Source organism: Eptatretus burgeri, chromosome 8, assembly GCF_056783735.1.
Source record: "Eptatretus burgeri isolate ZD-2024b chromosome 8, Ebu_testis_v1, whole genome shotgun sequence".
Taxonomy (NCBI): Eukaryota; Metazoa; Chordata; class Myxini; order Myxiniformes; family Myxinidae; genus Eptatretus; species Eptatretus burgeri.
This window is the reverse complement of record NC_140968.1, coordinates 33,952,556-33,974,594: the sequence shown is the minus strand read 5'-3', so window position 1 is coordinate 33,974,594 and position 22,039 is coordinate 33,952,556. Positions and strand designations below refer to the sequence as shown.

At 45.7% G+C, this 22,039-nt stretch overlaps 1 protein-coding gene across 4 annotated transcripts in view; it reads right to left on the bottom strand.

Annotated features, from left to right (window-relative positions):
* LOC147021494 (LHFPL tetraspan subfamily member 2 protein-like) overlaps positions 1 to 21,777 on the bottom strand; it is a 40,433-nt gene extending 18,656 nt beyond the window's left edge. The window contains exons 1-3 of one of the 4 annotated variants that reach the window (XM_085891460.1): positions 19,209 to 19,511; positions 17,973 to 18,092; positions 289 to 405 (exon numbers count right to left, since the gene is read on the bottom strand). The gene's annotated coding sequence lies outside the window, so the exon portion shown is untranslated. Of the gene's footprint in view, positions 1 to 288; positions 406 to 17,972; positions 18,093 to 19,208 lie in introns of all 4 variants that reach the window. The other 3 variants (XM_085891462.1, XM_085891459.1, XM_085891461.1) reach the window with 3 other exon arrangements.
* Between the last annotated feature and the right edge of the window lie 262 nt (positions 21,778 to 22,039).

Genomic DNA, 22,039 nt, shown 5'->3' with positions numbered 1-22,039 from the left:
AGCTTGATATATATAAATAAATAAATATATATAGTAAATATATAATATATTATTACATAATGCAGTCACAATGGCAGTTCCTAAAGGGTGCCTTGATGACCTAGCAAAGCCAAATATGTTTCAAGGCTGTCAAATATTTGATATCATTATAATTATGTAAGCAAGTGAGACAGCCAGCTTTGCTCAAATAAGGTGCTGGTCGAACACCAGAATGCAATTTCGATTTCTAACAATGTGAATATGATCTCAGCATGTGTAGCGAGGAAAGTGACAGGGAAACAGCCTTACCACCCAAGTAGAAAAAATGGAAAATTAAGTTTCCATCGAGTCGGCCAGGCAGCTGGACGGACTGTCTCACATGCAAGACAAAAGCCACCCGTGAAGCACCAAACACAGCATCTGCGGCTTGGACATAGACACCCCACAAAGCGAAGTCACAGACAATGCCGCCTCTGTGTCTTTTCTCTCCCCCACGCCTATCAGGCTTCAGCCGCCCCGAGCGCCGCAAAACACAAAAGAACCACAGAGTGGCCGTTCACCCGGGGCCTCCAATGGTGGAAGGGGCTTCCCGGTGAAGTTAGCCATCCAAACTGGGTCGGGAAACACAAGTTTCCCATTACAAAGATTTAATATGTACAAACGTATAGGCATTCCCTTTGGGACCACACTACCGTCGGGCTGCAGGCCTTGGAACGCTGCAGTCACATTCATGCTTTACTCAGGTTTACTCTTTCCCCTCCTTTTGTGACCAAAGAAAAACATCAAAACTTATCTGCTCTCAGTGTTCCTCATTTTGAACATAAGCAAAGCACGGTATCAGAAACTTTGACATACATATGCACGGCAGTTGTCGCTAAAGGATGCGATGGGAAAGCAGACCGGATGATTGAGGCACCTCGTTCGTTCGAAGAAAGTGTTAAAGAGTTACGCGAAAGGGTTTGTACAAACATTCCTCCATCGAGGTAGTCGAGACTTGAACTGCAGATCTTCCGACCACGATGGTGGAAAACAAAGCCATCGTGCATGGATGCCGTGCAGAGTCAAACAATCAGTGATGCTAATCACGGTCCTCTCCATTCCAGCATACTGTTGCACCCTCATCCCTGTGCCATCTCCATGAAAGGCCATTTCATTACGACTTTGGAACCTTTGCAATTGTACATCCCATGCACGGAGGACTTAGATCTATAAACAAGCAATTCTTACCCTGATTATACTGTAAATACAGAAGCATAGAAATTGGGCACAGACTGCACCGTGAGTGTAAACACTCCAACTTCGATACGTACTGTTATGACATAAGGTGAGTGTAACGTTTGTTATTCTTTGATTAGTTTATGTCAAAAGAACAAGTAATGAAATATGTGGGAAGCATTCCATCGACCGTTTGGAAACACTTCTGCACTGTGAATCGCCCGCTCATGAAGTGAAAAAAATAATTAAATAAAAGTTTTCATTACATAACATTTATTTACAAAGTAGACTGTTAACTTTTTCTTGGAACACCATCACAAAGTACCAGGGTTTTGCAATTAAACAAAGTTCAATTAATCACTGGTCATGAAACCTAATCTAGGAAAACAAACAGTTTTGAAAGAGAACAACTCAATGTTTTTTTTCTTCTTTCTTTCTTTTTTTAACCTCCTTCATGTAAGCCCATACCGAACGCTTTAACCTCATTTTGTGAGGATAACACATTGGATGAGCACTTTGTTGAGAAAACAAAACTGCAAGTGGATATTCCTTTTTTTATGGTTTAATGAGCATGACACCGACAGTTCCAACTATGGAGAGTCTGACTTCGCACGAATGAGTAATGCTGGCACAGGCCCCGCACATCTCGACAGCTGACTTTTACACTCTTAGGGATAGAAAAGGAAAGCCGGTTGTTTGGGTCCACCGCGGTGGGAAAGCTCGGCGGGCCCAAGCGGTCCCCAGGTCCGGGCGAGGCCCGGAGCTATACATCTGTTGCATTGCTGTGTCAATACGTGGAGCCGAGACGATGCCTGCCAGGCAGCTGGCTCCATCATTAGCTCACTCTCTCCGTCTCTCTCTCTCTGGCTTTACTTTAACAAGATCCTTGACGCTCACACCCATCCCATTCCTCTTTCACCAATTGACTCTCTCCTTGCGCACTTTCCTCTACCGCTCCTCAACCACACACATTCCTCGCAGTTCCTTTTGTCCTCCATGCACTTATTGATCGAGAGAAACGAGATGTGCATCAAATCAGCCAAAATCAAAGGCTCACGAGGGTTACATTTCACACCACAAATCAAGACGGAGCAAATTCCACAAGCTCAAACTCCCAAACGTCCCCTTTTCATGAAATAAAAATAATCCATATCGGATCTTGTGATACAAAGTAATTAACGGTTCGATTCCATTCAATGCTCAAGTCTTCCCTCTCCTCAAAACACCTGAACTGTCTACAAATGACAGCACCCAGAGTTCCCTTTACCGACGTACACCTCCCAACGATATCCGATTATGTATCCACGACATAGTACACCACCCGACGATGACCACGGTTGGGGAAATTCAAACAACTAGGATCCATTTCTGACAAAATACAATTCAAAACTTGGTCACCCTGAGAACAAATTTGCTTTGTTAGTGTGACCTGAAGGAAGGTTCTTTTCTCAGCAGGAATACAGAAAGATTAGTGTAGATTGGTAATTATCCGAGCAATGTTTTTACCGGGTCGTAGTGACATTTTGAATGAAATATGCAATATTTATGAGGACTAGCAAATTGCCCGTGCCCGCACTGGATGCTAAACGGGGTAGGGATGGAGATGGTAAAAATGCAAACGGCGCCATGTCATCGAGCCGGTAAGGCCTAAGTCACATTTGCTCTACCGTGAGGATACGGCGGCTGTACGCCCTCTGAATTGACAGAAACGTGCGGCGGCCGCAGAGTTTCTACGGTGGCCCCAGGGTGGCCCTACGCCGTTTGGCTATATTTTACAGGCCGTAGGGGTCACCGTGGAATTATAACGCGGAGTTATAACTTTTTTCATTTCTACGTTCGCCGTAGCAATTCGACAAGCTGAAAAAAAAACTGCTCAAAAAAAAAAATATACAAAAAAAAAAATACTCGTTACCGTCCGTCTGGCCGCACGTTCGCCTTAGGGCCCCCCTGAGGTCGCCTTGCGGTCACCTTGAGGCTACCTTACGTCTGCCTTGAAAATTCTATGGCCGCCGCAGGGCCCCCTTAAGGTCACCGTGCGACATCAAATCAAAGACCGTACGGCAACCCCACGTTTTCGGTCTCCACAATGTCTAAATACGCCGTGCGGCTCCCTGAAAAATAAAAAACATGTGACTGCTACATTGTGTGACCGTGGAAATACTGCGGCCGCCCTATAATTGCTAGTGGCCGTATATTTTGGAGACCCCACGGCCACCGTGGCAAATGTGACTTAGGCCTAAGCTGAAAGCAATGGTTCACATTTATTGCCACGTCTGATGCAATTTAAATGCTCTAGTGGCAGAAAGGTGCTCCATTTGCAACTGTTTGTTCGATATACGGAGCTTTTTGATGCTTCGGGCCCGTAATAAAAAAAAGTGTGTGTGTGTGTGTGTGTGTGTGTGTGTGTGTGTGTGTGTGTGTGTGTGTGTGTGTGTGTGTGTGTGTGTCTGTTGGTTACCCCCCCTGGTCAATTTGTTTGCATTGCAGAAGCTGCCCACCAGACAGCAACCACACTCAAGCAGTGTAACTGAAGGCACAAGAAGAGCAAATCACTTGCTACGAGCAGTCAAGGAATTCGTTCAGGATGCCGGCAAAAGCTCGCTTACTTTTCACGAAGGATACTGTGGGATCTTTAACGTTCACCAACTAATGAGAGCAGACAGAATGCCCGGCCTAACGTCCATCCAAGGGACAGCACAGACATTGATGAATCACCCTGCCCGTGTAACACTGGGATGACAGTTTATAGCTGGGTTGGAATTCAAACCCAGGCGGCGAGAGAGCTCGGAGGAGATTGTGCATACCTTTAAGCTGGCCTACCAGCCCCCTTCGTACATACCAAATGCCAGTTTCACAAGTAAAAAAAATTAAATAGTGCAGACAGATTAAGATGGGAAAACAAAGCCGAATGAGAAAGAAGCACAAGCCAACATCATTTCAAACGTACATTCTCTGGGCCAGCATCGATATTTCTGTCACTTGTCTTCTAGATAGCAATTAGTTTTTAATCCATATATCAAGATAGGATGGGCTGGAGATTTGCAAGGAGGAAACAAAAATCAAGACTGTAATTGTACATAACATCATGTACTTTGCGACTGTCCAAGAGGACAATCGCTTTGCGACTTTGTCTTTGACGGAATATTTTTTACGATTCCCTGCATTGAGTTACATGATGTAGGAAATAATAAATAATGTCACCCACAAGCTTTAATTATATGGTTCAGTAAAATTACAATAAGCTTCTGTTCTACTCAACCGCATGACCTTTAGCTCTTGTTCTACGCGATCACCGCACGCAACCACAGCCATGAATATGAAATCATGCAACCACAAAGCAGATAGTTTGTAACATACCGGAGGCCAGTGCCCGAGGAGTGTTGAGAGACTAGGCCTGAAAAGCATGCAGATCGCACATCAAACCGAGCATTTTGATCGCAAGTGGTCTAGTTTTTATCAGGAATAAGTTGATGTAGCCTTTCCGTGGACCTTGACGCCTCGGAGCTTTCTATGACATCGGCAAAAAAATTCCAATAGTGTAACATCAGAAGGCGAAGGTGTGTGCATCGTGTTCAGACATATACATTTCCTCTATTCTATCGACACAATTTAAATTGCAATGTTTCAGGACCATTAAAACATTTCATTAATGTACTTGGCTATACCATACAAGAAAGATTAGATGCAGGAAGAAGCCTTTTGGTCCAGCTGGCCTGTCACACCCACATCCCAGAATATTTAACATCCATGGACCATTCAATTGATTAGAAAGGTCCGAGTAGCCAAGGGGCTAAACCAAAGGCCTCCTCTCGTGAAAGACCACAAGGAATACTTTGATAGCACGACAGCTGGATTCACGTCCTACCCAAAGGACGGTGTGTTCCAAAATGCAGCACTCTGTGCTCACAGTTCACCAAAATGGCAGTTTTTAAAAAAAATTAAGGCAAAACCCCAAATTAAGTCAGACGAGAGAGAGCTAAGAGTCAAGTATGCCATCAAATGAGCTTCCTTCATTTTATAGGTAATAAAGTAAACATATCATTGTAAAGGATTTATATATTTAACATTAACCAGACTTCACAAGTCTGCATCGGAGTGGCGACCCATCGAGCACTGAACTCCTTAGCCAAATGAATAACACTGCGGACAAATGCATGGTATGTCAGTGATGTTTGCGGGTCCACAGTTGGCTATATGATGTCACGTATGCGTTCTGGCCACTCACACACAGGACATTGCGGTCTTAACAGAAATTGCTTTTCTTGGTTAAAGACGCCTTATTAGCTCCACCACCGAAGGTGGACAGATGTTACGTTTTCACCCGTTTGTCTGTGTTTGTCTGTGAGCAGGATATCTCAAAAAGTTATGAATGGATTCGGACGAAACTTTGTGGGGAGGTTGTGTGTGCGACAAGGACGCATTGATTCGATTTTGGTGAAGATCCAGATCCGGCCTATCAGTGGGATACAAAACGTCAACTGTTCAACCTGATGGAAGTATGCGGTCCACTGAGTGCCGTTATAGTTTTCATAAGGATGAAGGTGAAAGATCTGATAATTATCAGATCTAGTAATTAACTGTTTATTTTTTTGAAATGCAAGTTATGTTTCCCTTTCAAGGCAGAAATCGATTTTAACCCTTTATCGCTGGATCAGAAAGTAAACCGAACATGCTGTGTTCAGCAGAAAGTTTAACCATTTCACTAAAAAAAGGGTCGAGAGAGAGAGAGAGAGAGAGACAGAGACAGAGACAGAGACAGAGACAGAGACAGAGACAGAGACAGAGACAGAGACAGAGACAGAGACAGAGACAGAGACAGAGACAGAGACAGAGACAGAGACAGAGAGAGAGAGAGAGAGAGAGAGAGAAAAACGCACCTCGTAGTGGGCGTAAAAGTCAACATACATACGAACAGTGGATGATGCGTTTAACACGAGGCATGGGTGGTTGTCCATCTTGGAAACATGGAGAGTTGAGCAGGATGAAGGATCAGCAATGAATTCCACAGGTGGGACAACAGGAAGTTGAATGATTGGAGATCACATGTGTTAAAGCTTTTGTTTGACTCTCGATGAAGAACGATCAAACTATTAAAAAGTGTAACACGAGCAGGCGGTGCTACATTAAAATACGAGAATAAAACGGTTAAAGCTATCCACAGTAAAACATCATAAAGCACCTGACATTCCGGGCTTTCCCCTTTGTCGGAACAAAAGGTGCCACATTAAGCTGGTTATCTCAGCGAGGTTCACCTGTGGATGCAAAACAGGATTCTAGCGTCACAAGAACAGGCCTTTGGATTTGGATTTGGATTCCCTTGCATGCAAATCAATGTCATGCAGCATGGGCATGATGGGCCAAATTATCTCTTCCCATCTTTCGATGCTTCCTTATTGTTCGACAAGTTGGTGACTTATGGTAGAGATTCAAAAAGTGCTGTTCACCGACTCGGTACACTGTATACCCTCACCATGCATTCACCGGTTGACTTTACTCAACGAAGGTGATAAGACTTTGTTTGCTTGTTTTGAGAAATAAACCATTTTGCAGGTGTCTGCGAGATCGACTGATAGTCATTGTGATGTTTTCTGCGGAACAGTTTCCATGTCAGCCACATTTTATTTACCTTACAGATAGTATTATGATTGTGAGAAAACCCAAACTCCTCTTATTTTATGACTTCCAAGGTGAAGCAACACGATAAAGGCCAAGAAAGATAAACCTGGCTCCAGTAAGAAATGTTTTTGAAACCATTTCTGAGATGCGAAAATACAGCCGATTGAAGAAAAGTTCAAATTTTTTAAAAAACAATAATGGACTTCTTCTTCTTCTTCTTCTTCTTACTATTGTTATTATATGCATTGTTAAAAAAAAAAATGGCAAGACCTGTTGACAGGTTCTGATGATTATGACAATGTGATCTCAGGTCGAAATGCCACATACTGTGTTGATTTGTCCATTTTCTACCGGTCGTTGCAATTCATGTACAGTACATTGATGTCTCTTAATGTCCTTGACTTGTAGGTGATATGGAGGGGGGCTTCTCCCTGCACCTTAGAACTCAGGTGTTCAAAAACAATGAAAAAATAATTACTCTGAGCATTAAACTTTGAAAAAGCATTTCTCTGAGAATAAAATAAGAATAAGTTATAATAAATAATAAACTCTCTCGGTGATATGGGCGATTTGTTATTATGCACTGCATGCCACTTCCCAGGAATTGCAGCGGTCATCCCAAGAATTTGTGTCACCCCGGCGCCAGCAATCGTCACGGTTTAAATAAAAGGTCGAGGTGATCACAAAGTTACACACGTACGTTGTAACATTACTTCCCATGTCCGATAAATACCAAGTTTCTCAAAATACTTCCTTTGTTTCAGGAATTGAAATAATATTGTTGACGTTCTGCAAAACCGCACGCCTCCAAGGCAATGGCGCACAACATACAGCGATCCCAAGGAAGTTATCTCAAACGTATGTGTATTAGTTAGTCCCTTCCATATGTCTAGTGGGTGAAGGGGAAAGGTGCGTTGCATGAGACTCTTTCAGTTAGACCTCTTATACCTCTTTAACCTTTAACCCTTACAGTTCTTCCATTATTTTTCTTTCACTCTTTGCTACACCTCTTTCTCTCACACGAAACATGCAAACAAGCACACACGCCAATCAATAGAAATTCAGCAGACGCACTGCGAGCGCCTCCAGTACGTTTACGCTGCGAGCACTTCTTGTGCGTTCGCGCTGCGAGCATCCTCCCCGAGCATTTGCACGCCAATTCTGAACCGCCATTTCGCCTCAAATCTTCATTCCGCTCACCAAACTATTCCACTCTAACCACAATTTTTTTTTTTTGTCAGGTCAGGTTCGATCTGTGACCTGCTACAGGTACCATGTAAACCTGTACTAACCTGTTCCATGGTCGGGTTGTCGGCGACTAAACCGTCTCCCCCACCAGGTTTTCTGGTGAGGAGGGTGTTTGGATATGGACACCCAGCAGGATTAAAAACAAAACCTGTCAAAGGGCGGAGGAGCTCCTTGTGAGCCAACGGCCATCCATATCTAGTGCCCAACTGTGTCTGCGGACGTCCTCCTGCAGTTGGGTTACTTCTTATTAGGAGGTTGGTGGCAGGATTTGCACTCCAGCCACCGTAAAACGCTTCATTCCGCAAAACGCAAAAACGCAAAAAAATCTGAAAACCCACTCCGTGGGAGTACCTCCTGTGTAGCTTCCCTTCGCAGGGCAGCTCACCGGATGATGGGATTGGGGCAAAGCCTTCGGGACCCCCAATCTTTGATAGGAGGGAAACCACGGGGTAACATCCCTGGGTCAGATTGCGGGAGAGTGTGTCGGAGTGGTGCTGGTGTCGTCCAACAGACGGCGGTCTCCTTGGGTTAACCTGAGGCGGTCCCTTCGGGTGGGTGCCTGGAATGTCCTATCCCTAAGAGAGGATGATCACCTGTCTCTGTTATCATCTGAGCTCAAGCGTTTGGACATCGGGATTGCAGCTCTCTCTGAGGTTCGGAGACCGGATTGCGGCGAGATAATGGTGGGTGGTTACACCTACTATTGGTCTGGTCGCTCTGATTGTTACCATACCCAAGGAGTTGCTGTAGCTGTGTCCAATAAGCTGACCCCAATGATAATTGAGGTAACACCGGTCAACGAGCGTATTATGAGATTAAGGATTCGTCACTCCTTAGGTGTCATTTCCCTGGTCTCTATTTATGCTCCGACTGAGGCGAGTGATCTTACCGTGAAGGACGCATTCTCGCCACACTCGAGTCTGTGGTTGATCAGTGCCCCAGACGAGATACACTTCTAGTCTTGGGGATTTCAATGCATCGACTGGAACTGATAGGGATGGTTATGAGGTGTGTGTTGGTCCCCATGGGTCAGGAACTATGAACCAGAATAGCACTAAGTTCCTTGACTTTGCAAGAAGTCATGGACTTAGGGTGGCTGGTTCATGGTTTCAGCGCCCACAAGCTCATCGCTGGACTTGGTATTCCAACGCTGGCGGTGTGGCAAAGGAGATTGACCATGTCCTCATTGACGGTCGTTGGAGGATGATCCAGAACTGCAGGGTCTACCGGAGTGCTCAGTTCCTCAATACTGACCACAGGCTTGTTGTAGCAACTCTAAAGCTGCACCTTAAATCCTGGAGAATGGTACCATCCCAGCCTAGGCTGGATGTTGCCAAGCTCAGGGATGAGAGAGTAGCTGAGGAGTTTGCGAACAGGCTGAGTGGACACTTGGGGCGTCTGGGTGCTTTGGGGGGCCCTGAAGAGTTGTGGAGCACCTTCAAGACCACCGTCCTTGATGCTGCCGGCGGCTGCCCTGGAGGTCACCGCAGCGCGAAGAAAGAATTTTGTCTCTCAAGGGACACTGGATACCATTGACCAGAGTCGCAGGGCCAGGCTGAATGGCAGAGCTGAGCTGTTCAGGGAGCTGAGGCGTAAAACTGTACGTGCACTGAGGGTGGACAAGGAGGCCTATGTGCGAGGAATCTGTGAGGGGGTAGAGCATCACCTGTGGACAGGTGATTCTCGTCCCGCTTACAGGGGTCGCGCATTACGTTCATCCAAGCCCATCCCTCGGAGCACTGCAGTTCGAGCAGAGAGTGGTAGGCTCTTGACAGAGGAGTCTGAAGTGAAGGCCCGCTGGGCTGGTTACTTTGAGCGGTTGTACCAGGCTGATCCCCCAGCTGTCGAGTTGGACGTCAAGGGTGTTACAATCCCTGTTGCTGACCCTCGAATCAACTGTGGCCCACCATCGCTTGTGGAAACACGGGCTGCGGTGAACCAGTTGAAACAGGGCAAAGCTCCAGGGATCTGTGGCATCCATGCCGAACTTCTCAAGGCTGGTGGAAATGCTGCACTCGCGTCGTTGCATGCAGTTTTGTGCTCTGCCTGGAACACAGGCATCATCCCAACTGACTGGAAGAGGGGCCTTGTTGTCCCTCTCTGGAAAGGGAAGGGTGATCGCCAAGACTGCAACAACTACCGAGGGGTGACGCTGCTCTCAGTGCCGGGCAAGGTCTTTGCTCGGATAATTCTTGATAGGGTTCGCCACCATCTGCTTGAGCACCAGCGTCCAGAGCAGTCAGGCTTTACACCAAAGAGGTCAACGATTGACCGTATCCTTGCACTTCGTGTCCTCACCGAACGCAGACGAGAGTTTCGGCAGGGGCTGCTTGCAGCCTATGTTGATCTCTGTAAAGCGTTCGATTCAGTGAATCGGGATGTCCTCTGGAGGATTCTTGGTCTTCGTAAGGGGAGCCACCAAAACTGATCGATCTGATGTCTGAACTCTACTCTGGTACTGAGAGTGCTGTGAAGGGTGGTGGTACCAGCTCTGACTTATTTCCAGTTGTTACTGGAGTTCGTCAGGGGTGTGTACTTGCCCCCACACTTTTCAGCACTTGGACTGGATTTTGGGAGGATGTCGGAGAGATCAAGTTGCGGTGCATCGTTTGGCAATGTCAAGATCTCGGACCTTGATTTTGCAGATGATGCAGTCATCTTTGCGGAGACTTTAGACATCCTCTTGGGGGCCCTCGAGGTGCTGAATGAGGAGTCGGAGCCGTTGGGATTACGGATTTCTTGGGTCAAAACAAAGATCCAGGCTTTCGGTGACATCTTGGATGCTGCTGTCCTGTCTGTGTCTGTTTGTGGTGAGGATGTTGAGGTCGTGGATAGATTCACTTACCTTGGCAGTGATATTCATGTCTCCGCAGGTTGTGAGCCGGAGGTCAATAGGCGTCTGGGTCGGGCCTGGGGAGTCATGGATTCACTGGATCATGGGGTGTGGCGCTGCCGGTACCTGTGCGGGAGGACGAAAGTCCGAGTCTTCAGGTCCTTGGTACTTCAGTCTTGCTCTATGGGTGCGAGACTTGGACTTTGACCAAGGATCTGAGACGGAGACAATTCCTTTGGTACCAGGTCTCTTCGGAGAATCCTTGGCTATCGCTGGTCGGATTTTGTGTCCAACGAGCGGTTGCTGAGAGAGACTCGGATGAGATTTGTTACCTGCATAGTCCGTGAGCGTCAGCTGCGGCTGTATGGACATGTGGCTCGTTTTCCTGACGCTGATCCTGCTCACCAGATTCTCTCAGCGAGGGAGTCTCATGAGTGGAGGAGGCCAGTGGGCCGACCACGTGCCTCATGGTTGCAGCAGGTTGACCATCATCTCAAGGAGATGGGGATGGGCCTGGCATCTGCCTGGGGGATGGCCAGACGGAGGCCCCTGGAGTACCGGCGGAAAGTGGACGCAGCGACGCGCTGTTCTGGCACATGCTCCCATACCTGACCTGACCTTCCATATGTCTAGTGGGTGAAGGGGAAAGGTGCGTTGCATGAGACTCTTTCAGTTAGACCTCTTATACCTCTTTAACCTTTAACCCTTACAGTTCTTCCATTATTTTTCTTTCACTCTTTGCTACACCTCTTTCTCTCACACGAAACATGCAAACAAGCACACACGCCAATCAATAGAAATTCAGCAGACGCACTGCGAGCGCCTCCAGTACGTTTACGCTGCGAGCACTTCTTGTGCGTTCGCGCTGCGAGCATCCTCCCCGAGCATTTGCACGCCAATTCTGAACCGCCATTTCGCCTCAAATCTTCATTCCGCTCACCAAACTATTCCACTCTAACCACAACCACTTCATACGAATAATAAAAATCCCTGCAACAACTCACGCTTACAAACGCTACCTTTATTCACCATCTCATTACAAGGAACTTCAACCTTGTCCCCGCAACGCCAAGTTGCAATCCTCTCACTCTACAAATGCCACAACATGTTCGCAAGACTCTTCGACTGCCGCAACTGCCACATGGTCATCAAGCTCTCACCATAGCCTCAAAGGACACTGTGGAGATGGAGGTCGGGTTATTTCAGGGCATAACTTGAAGCGCGAACATGCGCTGGAGCTCGTTTCGGGACCTACAGATGGCGTAGGGATTTCTCTAAAATCCAACGTTTGAATGGAGGCCAGCGCAAGTTCGGGCTGGAGAGCACTTCGGAGAACCACCGCCCCATGTAAAACTCGGAGCTCCGGTGCATGACCAGGTCAGCGAGTGACTCAACCATTTTTTTTGCATTCGGGGCCTTGCGGGGCGTGGCTACGACCGCTATGGACCAATGGGGAAGTGTGATTTCGCTAACAGCCCCATTTAATCTGATTTTTGGCTCCTCCCCTCATCCGGGGCTCATAAAAAGAGCAGTTCGGGGCAGAGCGGAGCAGTTCGGAGAGCGGTTGGAGATCATCGGGGACAGGGAGAGGACGAGCCCGAGCAGCACTCGCCAGACATCGGACCTTACCGGGAGACAGGCGGCATGAGGAGGACAAGCAATTTTCTACTGGATTTCTATGCACAGAGCGAGGGGCGCCATGAGTCCGCGTGACCAAACGTGGGGTCATGCGTTTCTGCCACGAGCCGAGGCTGCTCCACTCCAGTTGATGCTCATGAGATTATATCGACACCTATACGTACAGATTCTTACACGAATAGGATTGGGCTATTCTTCTCAAGTGTCTTTCTTCTACCTTCTATCGCTCATCTACTGTGGACGCAAAAAGAGCAATCAACATGGGCAAAGCCTGACCACCTGTTCTTTTCAGGGCAGGAACTAAAAGAGCCAATCAAACTGACTTGCACCTCACATTTTTCCTCTTGCACTCCGCCCCCTCCCCCACATTGCATTACACTCGTACCTCACACTCCCACACCTGAGACACCCCCAGTATTTCTTCCTCCTCCCCTTTCCTAAGCATTCTGGACTGCACAGGTCTGCTGGCAATGCCAGGTGTTGAGGGGTCGTTAATCCTCAACTATTTATATCTCTCTGGAATCCCTCTAACTTTCCTCGCGTTTTGGTGTGTGTGTGTGTGTGTGTGTGTGTGTGTGTGTGTGTGTGTGTGTGTGTGTGTGTGTGTGTGTGTGTGTGTGTGTGTGTGTGTGTGTGTGTGTGTGTGTGTGTGTGTGTGATGGTGGCTGTCGTGGCATAAGTTAAGACTGTAAGAACTAACGGGATAACTCTGCAGTCTCTCCTTTTGTGGAATTGTTTGCCTTTTGCCACAACCCATGAATTCCTTGCTTTCCTTGCTGTACATTACAATAAACCCCATTTACTGTGTCACATAACTTTCCTCACATTCTGGTTTTAAATAAATGTGCTGTTTAGAAATGTACCCAGCTCGTTTTTGTGTTTTCCTCCATTTTTTTATCTTGCCAAAACTAAGTTTTTGCAAGATATGTTAGTCAGCTTATATGTTTTTTATTTATTATTTATTTATTTATTTATTTATTGTTTGTAATCATGTATAAAAAATTCTGCAGAGCACAGTTATCATTGGAAATTTTTGTAACTTCGCATATCAGAGGCCTATAGAGGTCCCTTTCAACGCATAAAATTTTGAAGGTCAAGGTCAAAGGTCAAGGTCACTTTGTCGCAAATCAGGGGAGTCGCCGAAACCCTTATTTTTTGAGTAATTTTGATCGGATCGTCTTCAAACTTCATGGGAATATAGTTCATGGTCTAGCGCTCAGCTGATTAATTTTTGGTGGCGATTGGCCTTGACCTTCATGGTTAGGGCCTGAGGTCAAACATATTTGACCCCAAGGTCAAATTTTCAAGTTTTAGGAACCATATCGTGTAGTACCTCAAATTGAACACCTCAATGAGTGCTTTCAAGATATGTCAAGTTTGAGACATTATGACGTCATTTGGTGACGTTATGAGGCAAACGCATATTTTTCATGGTTAATCTGTAGAACGATTCTCATCGGAATCTCTCGTAGGCAGATATTCCTCAAGGAGTCGCTCCTGGTGGATAGCAGCTGTGTTCACCTCAGTGTGACCTTAAAGAAATCACACGTGGTCACCTTTTGGCAAGATACGGGTCACCCTGCGGGTGACATTGGTTTATTTTTTTTTGGTATACCTTGTCGAGGCTCATGTGAGAGCTAACACACAACGCACAGCAAGGGGGGGGGGGGCATGAGACAAGAGGGGCAGGAGTGGGAAGGACAAAACAGTGGGGAACAGAGACATTAAATCTGTGGAAGGGAGAGGGATGGGGTGGGGAACATGGGGAATACAAGATGGACATTACAGGGACTTTCAGGAAGGAAAGCAGGGAATTTGAAGGAGGTGGGTTTGTGTGGATTATCAGGGGTAGAAAAGATCGAGGATTTGGATGGGGGTAAGAGGTGGTGGTGAACAGTTGTTTTGAAGGCCTGGAGGGAAGAGTGGGAGTGAATAGAGTGAGGGAGTTTATTCCAAAGGCAGGAAAAAAGAGGAATGAAAGAGTGAAGGTGAGCAGTGATTCGTGATTTTGGTCGTTTTACCAGAAGGGGGTTGTTGGCGGACCTTGAGCGCCCTGTGGAAATGTGGCGGGGGACAAATCGCAGAGAGAGCAGGGGGGCTAGGCTGGAGAGGAGACGGTAGAAGACAGAAAGACCACCGACCAACCTGCGGTGATTAAGTGAGAGGTCCAAAGACTCAGCCTCATTGCGGGAGATGTCAATGATCCGAAATGCCTTGGTTTCCACAGCGCGAAGCTGAGAAAGGTGGGAGACAGGAGCACCAGCCCAGAGGGGAGAGCAGTACTCCATCAGGCTGTGGACGAAAGCTTTGTAAGTGGTCAGGAGCTCAGGTGGGCCGAGGAAGGACTTTGCATGATGGAGGATTCCCAGTCGGCGACTGGCTTTGGAGGCCAGGTTTGAAATGTGGTTTTCCCAGGAAAGGTCATGGCAGATAGTGAGACCCAGAAACTTGAAAGAAAGGACTTCTTCCAGAGGATTGTTGAGAAAGTGGATGGGGGGGGGGGTTTCTAAACGGTCCTTTCAGAGAGACATAGTGAGAGTGTGAGCAGGTTTATAGGACACGTGGGCTGATGCCATCTGGACCGGTTGCAGAATCTGAGTCGAGGTTTGACAGCAAACTCTCCACCTTGTCAGGGGTAAAGGATAGAGTCCAGGGACAGTTGGATGCAACTGGGTAAGAAAGCGATGGGTTTTGGACACAACATTTAGCTGCAAACACCGAGTTTAGGCATTCAGCCTGTTCACGAGCGGTATCAGCAGTGCAGCCATTTGAGGTAAGGGAGGGATGGAGGGGGGAACATACACCAAAAACAGATTTGATTAGAAACAGATTTGATTCCATTGATCTAGCATGGCCCGTACCTGAGCTTAGCCGGGACGTTATTCCCCACAAATCTGTTCAATAGTCAGTGCGTACTTGGCAGCTCGACTGTACCAGATCCAGTAGGTAATCTGAATCACACAAGTACGTACCGAGGGTGAGATCCCGGATAAGGTCATGTGTCCTTAGGTAAACGGTTGTTAGACGAAGGACCCTAAGTCACGTGGTCAAGTTATTGGCGATCGCGGTCAATTTGCGACCCGCATTTTTCCTCTTGAAGTTATCATTTTATAACATGAAGTTATTGGTGTGTGACGGCCTGCAATTCCCAGTGAGTCCGGAGAGGAACACGAGACAGCCCCAGCGTCACGGGGGAACAACGAGGGAGGGGGAAAAACATCATAATTGCATCCATCAAAATCCATCAAATCCATCAAAATCCATCAAAAACTCCCTCGTTGTTCCCCCGTGACGCTGGGTCCACAACAATATCATCTCGCACCAAGGACATGGCCGTAAAGAAGATACCTGGACTCTTGTTAAGCTTGAATGGCACTCAGTAAGGCGCATACCTCCACCAGGCTGAACAGTTTGTTTTGTATCCCACCGATAGTCCGGAACTGTATCCGGACCTTAACCAAAATCAAATTGGCTTGTTCTTGTCAACGACTGAACTCATCCACCAAGTTTTGTCATAAACCATCCCCAACTTTTTTGAGACATAGTGTTATGTATCGGTTTTAGCCCTGTCTCTCAATTGTGAAGAATAACTTTTAAAATTTTCAGATCCGGAGATGGATCTTCACCAAAATCAAATCAATTCGTCCTTGTGACCAATTGTCCACCAATTTTCGGCCGAATCCGTCCATAACTTTTTGAGATATCCTGATCACAGACAGACAAACAAAAAAACAGGGGTGAAAAACAAAACCTTCATCCACCTTCGACAGTGGAGGGACTTAATGGCGATGTTGAATAAAAATTCTCATTAAATCCACCAATATATTTTTTTGCACAATCCTTCCTTATACCCAACTGTTGATCGATAGGTATCATCCTTTATGGGAGGAAAAAAGGATGTGCACAGCAAAATCCAATGTCGAGGACACTTCAGAAGGAAGAGTTCCACACAATGGGATCGAAAGTTTGATTTCACCGCTGGATGAGGTGCATTGAAGATGGAGATTACGTCGAATGACTCGACAAATAAATTTGTCAACGGTATGACATCTATTATGTAGACTTGACGACAGAAATTTTGGGATGACCCCACTAAAATTGGCAAATCCATCACAGATATATTACTCATGCTACATACTTTGGAAATCTATCTGAAAGCAATTATGATGTGCAGTTGTCACAACACCAGCTGTATTGTGAGCAAACCCCAGCTGCAGCGTTGAGCTCCAAAACACGAACGGATATCGTCCCCAAGGATATCGGACCAGCAGCGTGCACCACCACATTCAAGCACCGTCAGCACCATGACGGCAGGAAAGGCAGGACGATGTGAGGAAGGGGAGTACTGAAATAAAATCGAACCATGGACTTTCTGAACATGGCCGGATGCCCTGAATGCTGCCCCATTTAGGAAAAAATAAAATAAGACTGCTCGTGCTTCCCGTACCTTTCCCAGCATTTCCTGCTGCAAACAATCCACACGTGTGGTTTTCCCAGTCCCGAGAGTAGTATTAGGCCAGAGAGTAAAGGTCATAGGCAGGCCATGTCTAGGAATCGCAGGAGAACGAAATTTAGAGGTACGAGTCTGGAGGAAATCTCTTCGTAGACTTGAGAACGAGTACGACTCGAAGGAGCAAAACCCGTCGAAGACTTAACAGTTGTTGAGGTTGATGGGATGGTGTTCAAAATATATCCGATAAAGAAGGCATGACGTTCTGCTCTACCCTCGGGTACGAAACTCAATGCCCGCATTGCTCCATCCCGAAAACATCATCGTCGTCAATGATTTATTTTGTGATTGTCAAAGCACGGATATGGAAATGATGGGTGGACGGAAACATGGAAGGTGGTCAAAAAATATTTCACCTGGAGTTGAAATGGCCAAGTTCAGATTATGGCAAAAGTCTTATTTTTTTTTTTTTATCATTATTATTATTCAAAAGTCAAAAGTCTTATGGAAGTTTTCGACAACAATTCTTTATCAGGAGGATTCTTGGAAAATTATTTGTTGTTGTTTTCCCCCAAATCCATGTTGATTACCCATCAGGCATCAACTTCCTTTATGACATATTTGACTTTGCTGCCTGACAACGATTTCCTTATCTCTGGATAAACGTGTCCTGCTCTTCCCCCCGAGCTGTACCAGATAGCCATGAAACTATTTGTTGCTCGAACACGAGCTGCATGATCCTAACCACAGAGAAACTCTTTGCAGACGATGCCCAAAGAAGAAAATAACTAAACAGAGAATGTGGATTCAGTACTGATGCAAAGTAATAAATCGAATTAAATTTTCTTTTTTTGCCCGTTGAGGGTAAAATTTCACAATATGCCATCTGGCAGAGCATTCATCATGATGCTCAACCACAGTAACCGAATACTTTCCTCACAAACATAACTGGGGGTTGGGGGATAACCCACCGTGAGCCAAAAATGCACTTACTGATCTAATCCTGAACGGCCAGAGGTGCAACAGCTCCACAAAGACACTCGCTGCAGATCGCAGGACCACTTGTGGGGGGAGAGGGCCCAGCAAACGCAGGGCTTCAGTCACGACGAAGGGCTGGAAAAAGGAAAAAATAACAGGAAATTGCTGAGTGTGCCTCAGAGCTGCCGAGAGCGGGACAGACACCTCTTTGGGGTTTCTTTTTTTGAAAAAAAAAGAGAAATTGTTCCAATTTCCTTTTTAAAATGTGCAAACCCTGTCCAAATCTATCTCCTTATTCCTTTTTTTTACTCCTCGAAATGAAAGGAGTGGATACATATCAGGATTTCGTTACATTCACCTATCTGACTTCACATCTGGTTAATTGATGACCTGCATTTTATCACCACCCCTACCCCTTTTCCAAAGCCCAGGGGGAGGAAGAATCAGACTCTGTACATATGGCAAGGAGCCAAAGAGACCATCTGTGGGTGTACTCACATGCTCCATCCCCCCCCCCCAAAAAAAACCCATCACTGCAATCTTCCAACCACTCCAGAAAGGTTGTTAATTCCCCCTTTTGGTAATTGAAATCTGATACAAACCATTGTGAAGAGACCATTTTTTTTCATAGCAACGAGTTGTCGACCGCATATCACGGGGTTGTAGTGGATCAGTAACCTGGATGATGTCCAAACTCTGGGTTTGGCTTTCAACCCACCGAATGCTGTTCCCTCAGATAAATGACATTGAATAATGCAGCGAAACCACCCTCGGTGCACAGTGAAGGGTGGCTGAATGATACATCTGAAAAAGCTCTTTCACCGCCAAATATTTTGGTCGTGGTCATGAAGTCGTGACCGTGCTTCACCTCCACGATGCAAAACTCAAAACAGATGCAGGAATCATTTAATTTCACCCCTGCTCTCAGAAAAAGAAAAGAAAACCTTCTCACCATTTACTTCCAACACCATCTACTTTTCCATGATTAAAATGTTCTAACTGTCTATGAATGTGGCCGTCGACCTTCCCCAAATGTTATTTCTCAGCCTCGCATCTCCTCATCCCATGAGGTCCCCGTGACCCCACTAACAGAGCATACTTCATAAATAAAGATATCTAAATCACAGAACGCACATCGACATGATAACCATTACTTTAGGTATATCCAGATATTTGGTCACAGACAAAGACCATTCGGACTCCCAAAAAGTGTTTGTCTTTCCTGCGATGAGTCCAGCGGGCACGACTTACCGCAAGCGATGGATCGTGGTGGAAAACAGGGCAAGCTCAACAAGTGAGGGGCAGAAAGCAAGTAATGGGCACAAAAGCGCCGAGAGGGGAAACGGATCAGTTTTAAACCGGTGCACACGACAGCAGCTGGCCACGAGAGGCGGGACAAAGCTGGCAAGTTCAGAATGGTGGGGCTGGGCCAACAATTTCAGAGGCGGGTTGAAGAATTGTTGAAATCTGAATGGTCAGAGGGAATAGTAAAGAATTTGGGAGGCGTGACGTGATGAAAAAGAAGTGCGTTTTGAATATGTAGTTAATGGAAGAGCTTACACAAAATATATGCAGAATAAGGGCCAGAGTAGATATCGATGTATAGTTTTACACCACCAAGGACATTAAGCAAGTGTGCACTTTTACATCAACAACAATAACAAAAGATAGTATATGGACAAATCAAGAAAATGCTGCAATGTATATGTGATTTGAAGCTTAAGTCTAAACTTTGGACAGTAAATGCTTTATCACCGTTGTTTTTGAGACCATATATTTATTACATCCGAAATTTATGGCAGAACCTTTGCCCACAACCCCAGCACTCCATATGTTCCCATACCTGCACCTTCCCTAACCCCTCACTCCAATGTCCTTCCAAACACTTTACCTTAAACCGCTACACTTCTCACACTTCACTTACTCAATTCAGCCACCTGAAGCCAACCTCCTTGCGTACATAAGAAATATATTGCCCTTTGCACAAATTAGTTCTTTGTTTAAGCAGTCATGACAACGTAGTCGAGTTTCTGACAGTATATTGATGGAATATATTATTTATGAACTTGCAGGAAGCATCCCAGCCTGCTCTTATTTAAAACTGGGAAAATAAATCAAGGTAGCGCTCCAAGTCCACCTTCGAATAATAAAATAATATTCGGGTTGTTCTATTCACCTCCGACCTTAAGTTTAACACTCTTGCTCAAGTTATGACCATTCGGTCGGTCTGTTGACCAACATTGTGAGGACCATTCTCAGTACGAGACCCACAAAAGGACCCAATTAAACCGACGTGAGTTTAACTACAAGGAAACAAACACTACAAAAAAAAAAATATATATTTCTATATCAATATCTTATTGGCTCCCAAACACTCGACACCTGCTCATAAGTACAGCGCATACCTTTGCTCGGCTGAACAGTTAAACGTTTTTTTGTAATCCCACGGATAGGCCGGATCAGTGTCCGGACTTCAACCAAAATCACATTGATCAGTTGTTATATCCCACCCAACTCATCCACCAAGTTTTCTTACAATCCCTCTGCAACTTTGACATATCATGCTATATATCGTTGTCGTGTTTTCGTCTCTCCATGTCTGTCTGTCTGTCTGTCTGTGTGTCTGTCTGTCTGTCTGTCAGACAGGTGACGTATGTGGTTGCGTGTGATTTTTGTTTTTGGGCGACGATTTGCCGACGATTTGGCAGAGGTAATGAATCAAGAAGCAGTTATTTTGGCACCAAGGAAGAAATTTGCACATCATAAGCCGGCATAAATGTCATGACAATGGTTATGGGCACGACTTTCAGCATAAAATCAAGTTACAAAATGGATTAAAACATATTTACAATGTGCTGGTCCCAACCTAGTAACTGTTGTTCTAGAAAGGTCTTCCGTATGATGGGCGACCTGCAGAGAAATCAGAGCTTCCTTGGCCCGAGTGTGAAGTCCAGTTCCTCCTGAATAAGACAGTCTGTCTGTCTGTCTGTCTGTCTCTCTCTCTCTCTAGGAATCACTTGAAAAATTCTCGGATCTGGATCTTCACCAAAATCTACGCCTAATCCGGGCACCAGGTTTCATCCGAATCTGTCCAAAACTTTTTGAGATATCTTATTAACAGATAAACAAACAAACATGGGTGAAAACATAACCTCCATCCACCTTCGGTGGCAGAGGTAATGAATCAAGAAGCAGTTATTTTGGCACCAAGGAAGAAATTTGCACATCATAAACCGGCATAAATGTCATGACAATGGTTATGGGCACGACTTTCAGCATAAAATCAAGTTACAAAATGGATTAAAACATATTTACAATGTGCTGGTCCCCTTCCTACCAACGGTCGAGTCCTAGACCGGTTGGGCCTTAACGTCATACCCTGGCAATACTTGCCGGGTTTATATGTCAGTGAGCGATCAGCACAGAGCTTTGGACATTCCAGGCAACAGCAGGGGATATTGCTGTTACGATGTCATGGTTTGGACTAGCTGAGCAAGCAATGCATCCAAAAGTGAGCCAAAACTTTTTGGCTCTCAGGGTTACAGAAGAAACTGGAGAACAGTCCAGACCATGATGTGGAATAAGATTTGGAGCAAACAATAATAAAATAAAAAAACCAACAATATTTATTCAAAAAACAAACATTCAACAAAAAATGAATGCAAAATAAATTCATGGTAAAGGCATTACGAAGACTGTAAAAGTATATCAACATGTATTCACAAAAACAACAATGAGCATTGTCCAGTAATACGAGCTTCAGCCTCCCCAACCAGATCTTCAACTCTTTGAGGATCCCAACCTAGTAACCGTTGTTCTAGAAAGGTCTTCCGTATGATGGGCGACCTGCAGAGAAATCAGAGCTTCCTTGGCCCGAGTGTGAAGTCCAGTTCCTTTGCTGGTTTCTCCAATACCCAGCTTGCCTGTGGGTGAGGATACATTTTTGAACAAGGAAGCAATCATGAAGAGGAAATTGAACTAAAAAGATGATGAAGGGGTTGGTAGGAGAAGGCAGGAAAGACAAGAGTGTGAGAGTAAAGAAAAGAGTTTAAAAGGGGGTATAAGGGGCATGTGGGTGGGTT